This window comes from Rattus norvegicus, chromosome 18, assembly GCF_036323735.1.
Source record: "Rattus norvegicus strain BN/NHsdMcwi chromosome 18, GRCr8, whole genome shotgun sequence".
In the NCBI taxonomy this organism is placed as follows: Eukaryota; Metazoa; Chordata; class Mammalia; order Rodentia; family Muridae; genus Rattus; species Rattus norvegicus.
This window is the reverse complement of record NC_086036.1, coordinates 61,121,449-61,129,943: the sequence shown is the minus strand read 5'-3', so window position 1 is coordinate 61,129,943 and position 8,495 is coordinate 61,121,449. Positions and strand designations below refer to the sequence as shown.

At 44.6% G+C, this 8,495-nt stretch overlaps 1 protein-coding gene across 1 annotated transcript in view; it reads left to right on the top strand.

The window, feature by feature from the left end:
* The window catches only part of Alpk2 (alpha-kinase 2), a 115,987-nt gene that overhangs the window by 31,760 nt on the left and 75,732 nt on the right, over nucleotides 1–8,495 (top strand). The gene's annotated exons all lie outside the window — the stretch shown is intronic.

Below are 8,495 nucleotides of genomic sequence, written 5' to 3'. Positions count from 1 at the left end.
AGGGGATTAACTGCCTGGGTAGGTAGGATTCTGATGACTACTGATTACCTCACCGTCTTTACTTACCTGAGCGCGTTCTTCCCTTAGCTCAATGTAAGATGCTGTTGTCAACCTTCCACAAACAGCATGCACGTCCGTGGGCTCTTCTAGTTCTGGTAATGGGTTGGTTTATTCTATAGTCCAGCTGCATAAACTGTGGGTCGTGACCCCCACAGTGAATGTGGGGGGGGGTTCAGGTAAAGTTTAGCAATGGTAGAAGGTTAGCGAGTATGTAACAACCAAAAATTAATTCAAAATCAAATACATTAATTACATTATGCACACGAATATAAATACAGGTATAATATATACACAATATAATCATATTATATATACATTAATATATCAGGGGTGTTTGTAACTGTAACAATGCAACTGGCCCAAGTTGCATTGTGAGATATCACTGTAGCCCTGGGCCGGAACATGCATGTGTAGAGTCGTGCTGGGCATGCCAGCACCCCACACAGCGCCAACGAATGCTGCCACGTGAAGCCCCTCAGCTCAGATGGAGGCTTTCACAGCTTAGGAACTTCAGTGTTTTTACCGTACGTATGCAGTTTTCTGCTCGCATAGAAATAATAATAAATGTGGAAACCACGGCTATCAATATTTTTCTACTCTATATTTTTTCATCAATAACTTATCAAGTTAGTGTGTCTTTGGATCATATTGTGCTATGATGTTTGGTCTTATTGACTTAGTCTTATTGACTTGAGTTTCATAAAAACAAAACAAAACAGGAACCAAATAACCAATGGCGGACTGTGGAGATCAGTAAAGTGCTCCTTGCACTAACATGAGGACCCGAGTTTGATCCCCAGCCCTGGTGCAAAGACTTGGGATACCTATAGTTCTAGCACTGTGAGGTAGAGACAGAAAGCTCCTTGGGCTTGCATAATACAACTGAATTGGCAAGCTCTAGGTTCAAAGAGAGACTTCTCAAAAAACTTAAGTTCAGGGCCTGAGAGACAGCATACTGCTCTTGCAGAGGACTAGGGTTCAAGGTGTCTCACAGTTCCAGGGGATCCCATGGCTTTGGCCTCTGCAGGCATCTGAACTCACACACATGTACTCCACACCCCTCTCACATACGCACACATAATTTAGCAATAATTAAAGTAAACCTTAGAAATATCAAGGTGGACAGTGAACTGAGGAAGATGTTGGCCTTTGAACCCCACACATGTGCATACATCTCTCCATTAGGAACACACAAGCACACACAAATCCTTAAATCAATTTTAGCTCTGGGTTGGGACAGAATATAGATTTTTTTTTCCAGAAAGAGTCTAAAAGTAATTTTGCCACCTTGTATTACATGTGTATGCAAAGTGGCATTCTCAGCATTGACAAGTATAAAATCAAAATAGCCACTAACTCTGAAGATCATTCAAGTTGCTCTCCCTCTTGTAGCATCAACTATCCAATCGATATTTCATTCTAGGTTAAAAAAAAAAAAGAAGGCATAGCCATACCCTTAGTGTGTAAATTTGGTTTGTAACGAGGGTAACACTGTATATTTACCGAAAGATTGATGCAAAAATATATTTCTTTGTTGTGTATTATTAGTAAATGCTTGATTTGTATACTTGTTTTATGTGTATATATAAGTGTATATATGTGCATATTTTTATATGTATATATGTACATAAAATAAGTATACAAATCAAGCATTTATTTACACACATATAAACACATATATGCATATGTATGTATTTATGTATGCATGTGTGTATATATGTGTGAGTATATATATGTGTATATATACATATATGCGTATATATATGTGTGTATATATATGTTCATATGCAATCTCTTGTGCTAAAAAGGAATTGGGAAAGCAAAAAGTTTAAGAATTCCTGTTCTGGAGCTATCACCTTGCACCCGGATTCCCTCCTGAACACTAGTGATCCAAGTATGACTTCAGCCTTTATTGTCTTGGTGGACATATTCCTTGGGGAAGTGGGGCTGTAAGTGCTAGTGGAAGGGCTCCTATCCCTGAAGGGAGCATGTCTGTAGATGTCCCTGTGGCAGGGAAGAGGCCAATTCGTGGCCATGGGTCGTCTCATGCCAGGCGGAGGGACTGTAATCCTGGAAGTGGGGTTTCTCCACCTACGTGTGGGGCGGGGCTCTCCATCCTGGTGAATACTGGGCTGTGGCTTCAGCAGTGCTGCGATGGGAGGGACCTCCAGACCCTCAGACCTGCTAATCCAGCAGGAGCCTAAGGAATAGGTAAGCCAGCTGATACTGCTCTGCAGGCTGCCTTCCCAACCTCGGTGACTCTTGAGAAGGGAGTGACACCCAAGCAATTACCAGCATTGTCAGGTGGTGGGCGGGTCCACACAAACACGGATACCAAGTTCCCACCATGCTCCCACACCAGACCCAAACCCAAACCCTGCCAGGGCTGGAGGGAACTCAGCAGTTACAGAGGACCAAAGTCATATGCTTGTCCAGTGCCAGTGAAGATGTAGCCATCTTGTGGAATGTCTCATCAGTGTGCTGCAACGTTTGATCCCCACAGTCATGATTAGGAATACTTAGGGGACCCTTCATTCTGATCCTTTATACTTAGAGGGATGCTGTAAATAAAGGCGTAAGTGTGTGTGTGTGGGGGGGGGACAATGCAAGCTTGGCAGAAACTTCACAAACAGTGGACAGGTCCTGTTCACCTTGAAATCTACCACCATAGTGTTCCAATATTGCTCCGACCACCTCTTGGTATTCTGATAACAACAATTAGCTTAGTTCAGAGAAGAAATCAACCACAAGCGCTTGCTGCCCCTGGGGAGGTCGTGGGAGCAGGTGCCAGTCCTGCTTGCCAGGGAGGCTCTCCTCAATACGTTTTTTGCTTTCTCCTTCCCTTACTTTGAATTGTCCTTTCCAAGGAAACCACAGCACTCTTGCCGTCATTCCGTGTACAGTAGCTCCCCACTCCTCAATTTGTATTTGGGCTATCTGTGGTTTCAGAAAGAGATCATTCATTAAGTATTGAATTACAAGCCATTCTGAACAGCGTTCAGAAAAATCTTGTTTCCCTACATAGTTTATACACCCCTACTTTGCCTGGTGAGTCCATCCTGTACAGACACTCACCCTGTTAGCCACTTCGTAGCTGTCTTGGTTATCTGACTGCTGTGGTATCATGGTGTGTGTTCAGATACCTTCCTCAGTAATGGCCCCTGGAGTATAGAAAGGATGATGCTGCTGTTCAGGAAAGCCAAATACAGCCCACTAAGTGCTTCCTTGAAGAAGAAGGGCAGAAGTTTCCAACGTAATAAGGGAAGGAAGGGAAGTTGAATGTGGATGTTGCCCAGACCATCAATAACAGCAAATGCTCTGTGAGCTTGGGAAGGAGGAAGAAGATATTTTGCCTACTATGCTCTGTACCCCAGACTTCAAAATCACCGCCTCAGTACATGACGTAACAGAAAAGACCCTGACGTATAGGGTTTGGTGCAGACATCCACCCAGATGTGTCTCCCACGAGCAGAGTGTAGGCTTGAGCCCTCGATTTGCTCACCGCCCTGCTATTTCCTGTGATGATGTAAGCTCTCTCAGTGCTTGTTTTCTCACCTGTAAAACAAATAGTTTTTATAATATCCCTGTAACTCCTGCTCCAGGAGATCCAACACCCTCTTTTGGCTTCCTCAAGCTCCAGGCACACACGTTACACAGACATGTATGTAGGTACTCAGACATACATGTAAAATGATAAGAATACAGAAATCTTTTTTTTTTAAGTATCCACATATCTCTATAAGTTTAAGACGAGCCTGGTCTACATAGTGAGTTCCAGGATAGCCAAGGTTACAGGTTTGGTGGCCTATCTCAAAAACAAAAACAAAATTTAAAAAAATGCAAACAAAAACATCAGCAATGTCTGAAGGGTTCAAGGTGATATGCTATGTGCCCAACGCAATTAATAAGTAATGGTATTACTATTTTTATTTTATTATTTATCTCCTGTTTTGCTTTTGTTGTTAGATTTTTGTCCATGGTAAGGATTGAACCTAAGACTTTGCATACAGTCAGCAAGGACGCTACCTCTGAACTACATCTCCACTCATGATGCTTCCTTTACCAAAGACTTCTTGAGGGCCAGCCACAAATGTTTTCCTACTGGTATTTATTGAATTTTCTTGAGACAACTGTATATTCACATAAGAAATGATTTGGAACAGTGTCATCATAAAAACGTCTTGGTCTCCATGAACTACATAACTAGCTGCACCCACATCTCCTTGCTGCCCTCTCCTCTATTCTCTGGTAATCTATCCTTCAATCCTAAAATCCTATAGAGCTTGAATCAGAAAGTACATAATCTCCCAGGAATTTATCCCCTTAGCACAGTTCCAGGACTCATCCAAGTTGTGTGTGTCAGAAGTCCCTGCCTTTTCTTGCTAAGTAGTCTCGTGTGAGGTTTGCGAGTGAGTCTTTGAGTTTGCTTAATGACTTCCTGGCTAAAGAACATTTGGGTTTTCTTGTCATGAGTACTACCACATCTGTTAAGTTCTTATTTCTCCGAGGCCAATGCTAGGTGCTCTATTTTCATTCCTGATGCTGTATAAAATACTTGGACAAAAAGCAACTTAGGGAAGAAGGGGGTTGTTTGATTCATAATCCCATAGCACAGGGACGTCACACTTAGAGCAGTTAGTCACATCACACACACAGGCAAAAGCACATAAATATGTGCAGCCCACTTGCTTGCTTGCTTATGCTCAGCTCCACTTCTCTGTCCTCATACAATTCAATACCGTTTGCCTAGGTAATGGTGCTGCCCACAGTGGGCTGAGCCAAGAGGATAGAAAATTCCATGTCACTGTGGGCTAGCTATGTAGTAAAGTCAAGGCTGGCCTGAACATATAAAAATCCTGGCTTAGAAAGTCCCAACAAACCCTCAAACCTGAACTAAAACAAAATGGTGATTGAGCAGTTCTCAACCTGTAGGTCTCAATTTCTTTGGGAGTGGCCCTTTCATAAGGGTTGACCAAGACCATTGGACATCTATATTACAAGTCATCAATGTAGCAAATTGCAGTTATGAAGTAGCAATGAAAAAATTCCATGGTTGGGGGTGGGGAGCTTACAACAACATGAGGAACTGAATTAAAAGTCACAGCAGTAGGAAGGTTGAGAACCACTGAGATAGACACATAGAGACACAAACCTTGAAGTTTACACAGTGCAGTTCCTACTGAGTAATAGATTTCTGTCTGCCAGCTGCCTCCTTCCCCAACTGGTTCCCAGTTGTGCTGCAGCCGTTCATCTCCTGTGTTAAGCGGATTTGAACCCTTGGAGGTATGTATGAAACTCACTGTACGTCTGAGTGCTTGGCGGTAACACAAAAAGCCGGCATATCTAAGTTTGAAATCTGTATTGACTGACCTGCAAACAGGCAGGATACATTGTAAGTCTCTAGCAAATAATTCTGAGGGCCAGGAGGGCGGGAGAAATGAAAGCAAACATTTAAACCTTCTTGTCAGACAGGTTGCACGATGAACAGTGTCTCCCGCTCTGGTGACAATGACAGCAAGGGCAGAGGCTACCCTGGCTCATCTCCCACAGCATGTGGCAGTTGAGCCTCTTGTCAACACCACTCCAAGGCGGACCCAGAGAGGAACACAAACGTTTGCTTTGTTTTCAATCATGAAGCCACTAAGCCACTTCTGCAAAACCCCATTTTCCACCTGGATGGATACGATCCTGTTCAGGCTCCCTGCCTGCTTTCACCATTTTAGGCGTAAGCGACTAATGAAAATACTCACAGGCTTGTAACTCTCTGCGAGGTCTGTGGGTCATCTGGTTCGAAGTTCGTGCTTTCCAAGCCTGTGGCTTTCCGGGTGAGTCAGGTTTCCATTTAACCCTATTCTCTAGGAGATTCCTGTGGGCTCTGAGGTTCCAGAAGCCCTGATTGGCAGAGCACAGCATCTTTCCTAGATTAGAAAGATTTTTAAGGGGGCAGGATGAAGCACAGTGGTAGAATGTTTGCCTACCATGCTGGAGGCCTGGCTTTCAGCCCCAGCATGGCAAAAGTAAATGAATGAGTGAATGAATGAATGATTATATTAAGGAATTGTCCTTAATATTCATGGAGTCTTTTGGGCATTCCTTATGTTCTACCAACAAAGAGTCCACTCCCATCAGTGGAAGCTTGGGCTTTGAGAGCTATTAAAGCTTTCAATTGATTCTTTAACCCCCAAGGTACAAGAGCCACGCTCTGCTGCAGAACTGTAGGTGGTACCTTCTGAACACAGAGGTCCAAGTTGTGCTCCAGAGATTCTGATGGTAGTGCACTAGTCCCATGGTAGGGCTTGGACATGGGTACCTTGATGGAAGCTCGGCTAGCTTGTGACACAGCCTGGAAAGAAAGTCTTGGAGCCCACACAGAGTAGGAGGCAAGGAGCATTCCGGGGGCTCCAAGTTCAACCCTGCTGAGCAGAGGAAATGGAGACCTGAAGGGTAGATAACTTAGTACTACTTCTCTAATGATGGTAATGGAGCAGGCCTCCAGAAGACATCAGCCAAACAGGACACAATAAGATACAATAAGAAGATACATACAATAAGATACAACAAGATACAACAAGATACAACAAGATACAACAAGATACAATTAGATACAATAAGAAGCAAAGGCTCTTACACCGAGGCTACACAAGGCAATCAGATAGGAGGAAAATCATCCCAGGAGCAGGCCACAGGGTCAGAGATACACCCACTCCCGCTATTAGGAGCCCCACAAAAACACCAAGCTAACAGCCATGGCGCACACACACAGAAGACCCGGTGCAGACCCAGGCAGGCCCCGTGTTTGCCGCTTCAGTCTCTGTGAGCCCATCTGAGTCTTGCTTAGTTGATTTGGTGGGTCGTGTTCTAAAGTCCTCCATCCCCTCTGACTCCTAGATCTTTCTTCCCCCTCTTCTACAGGGTTTCCCTATCTCTGAGGGGAGGGACCTGACGGAGACCCCTGATTTAAACTCTCTCTGCTTAATCAGACGTACATTTTTAGTAAGTTCCCTGGGTGGCTCTTGAGGGCGGTGTTGTTTAGAAGCCATGTGCTTAATTAGGCCGCTCCAGGGTGACTACTGCAGTCTGGGGTATTTTGGTATGGAAACTACAACGGGAAGACAGGGGCCTGTGAAGCTTAATCTTTCACCCCTGGAGGAGTAAGAGCTCCTCCCCTGTCTGTGTGAGGACCCCTGGAGGAGTAAGAGCCCCTCACCTGTCTGTGCGACTGAAATAAACTCAGACCCTGCTTTATTGTGACTAATCCTCAACAGGTGTGCTACTTGCAGCTGAGTTTATTTTGAGGAGCACAGTACCAGGGGTCTGGCTGGCCGCAGGGGAAGCTGATCTGAGAAGGGTCACTGGACCGTGAGGGTCCCGGGAACTCAGCCCTCGCTGCTGCCTTCGGGTGGAACTAGAGGCCAGGAGCAGGATTTACTGGCTCTGTTCCTGTGACTGAAGATAAGCTTGCATCCTCAGAGCAAGTCTGGGGAAAGGACATTCAATTAACCGACCGCAAATAGGGAGACGATACGTCCGTGGTAATCAGAACAGTGTGCTAGTAGCCACCAAGACAGAGATGAGTCCTTATGAGTGGAGAATATAGGGCTCAAATTCTGCACTGAAAATGGGTTTACAATAAAAAGAGCCTTTCTGCTTCAGGGAACAGCAACACGCTCAAGGCTGGCAGCTGGGCGTCATACGGGGAAATAGCAATACCTCCCAATGGACGCCAAACTATACAAGCTTTTTGTTTTTTGTTTTTTTTTTAAAGATAAATAGAAAAGACCTATGATCGGTAAGCAGGAGGAGATACTGTGGTTCCTGGCAACTAGGAGTACACAAACTTTGAAAAGATATCTTTTACCCATCCGATAAAATAAACTAAAAATTATGGGGCTAGAGAGATGGCTTGGTAGTTAAGGGGACTCGGTCTTCTTACAGGAGACTGGGGTTCAGTTTCTAGCACCCATATCAGGTGGCTCACAATTCTTGCTCCAGGGGATCTGACCCCCTCTTTTGGCCTCTGCACACATGTGGAATACACACACACAGAGGGGGAGGACAGACAGACAGGCACACACACACACACACAGAGACATGGAGAAAGACAGAGAGACAGACAGGGACAGAGACAAAAATATCACACACACACACACACACACACACACACACACGGTGGGGGAGAAAGACAGAAAGGTAGAGACAGACAGGGACAGAGACAAAAATCACACACACACACACACACACACAGACACAGACAGACAGACATGGAGAAAGACAGAGGGACAGAGACAGACAGGGACAGAGTCAAAAATATCACACACACACACACAAACACAAACACACACACACACAGAGAGAGAGAGAGAGAGAGAGAGAGAGAGAGAGAGAGAGAGAGATGATGGAAGAACAGACAGGGACAGAGACAAAGCTCGTTTTGA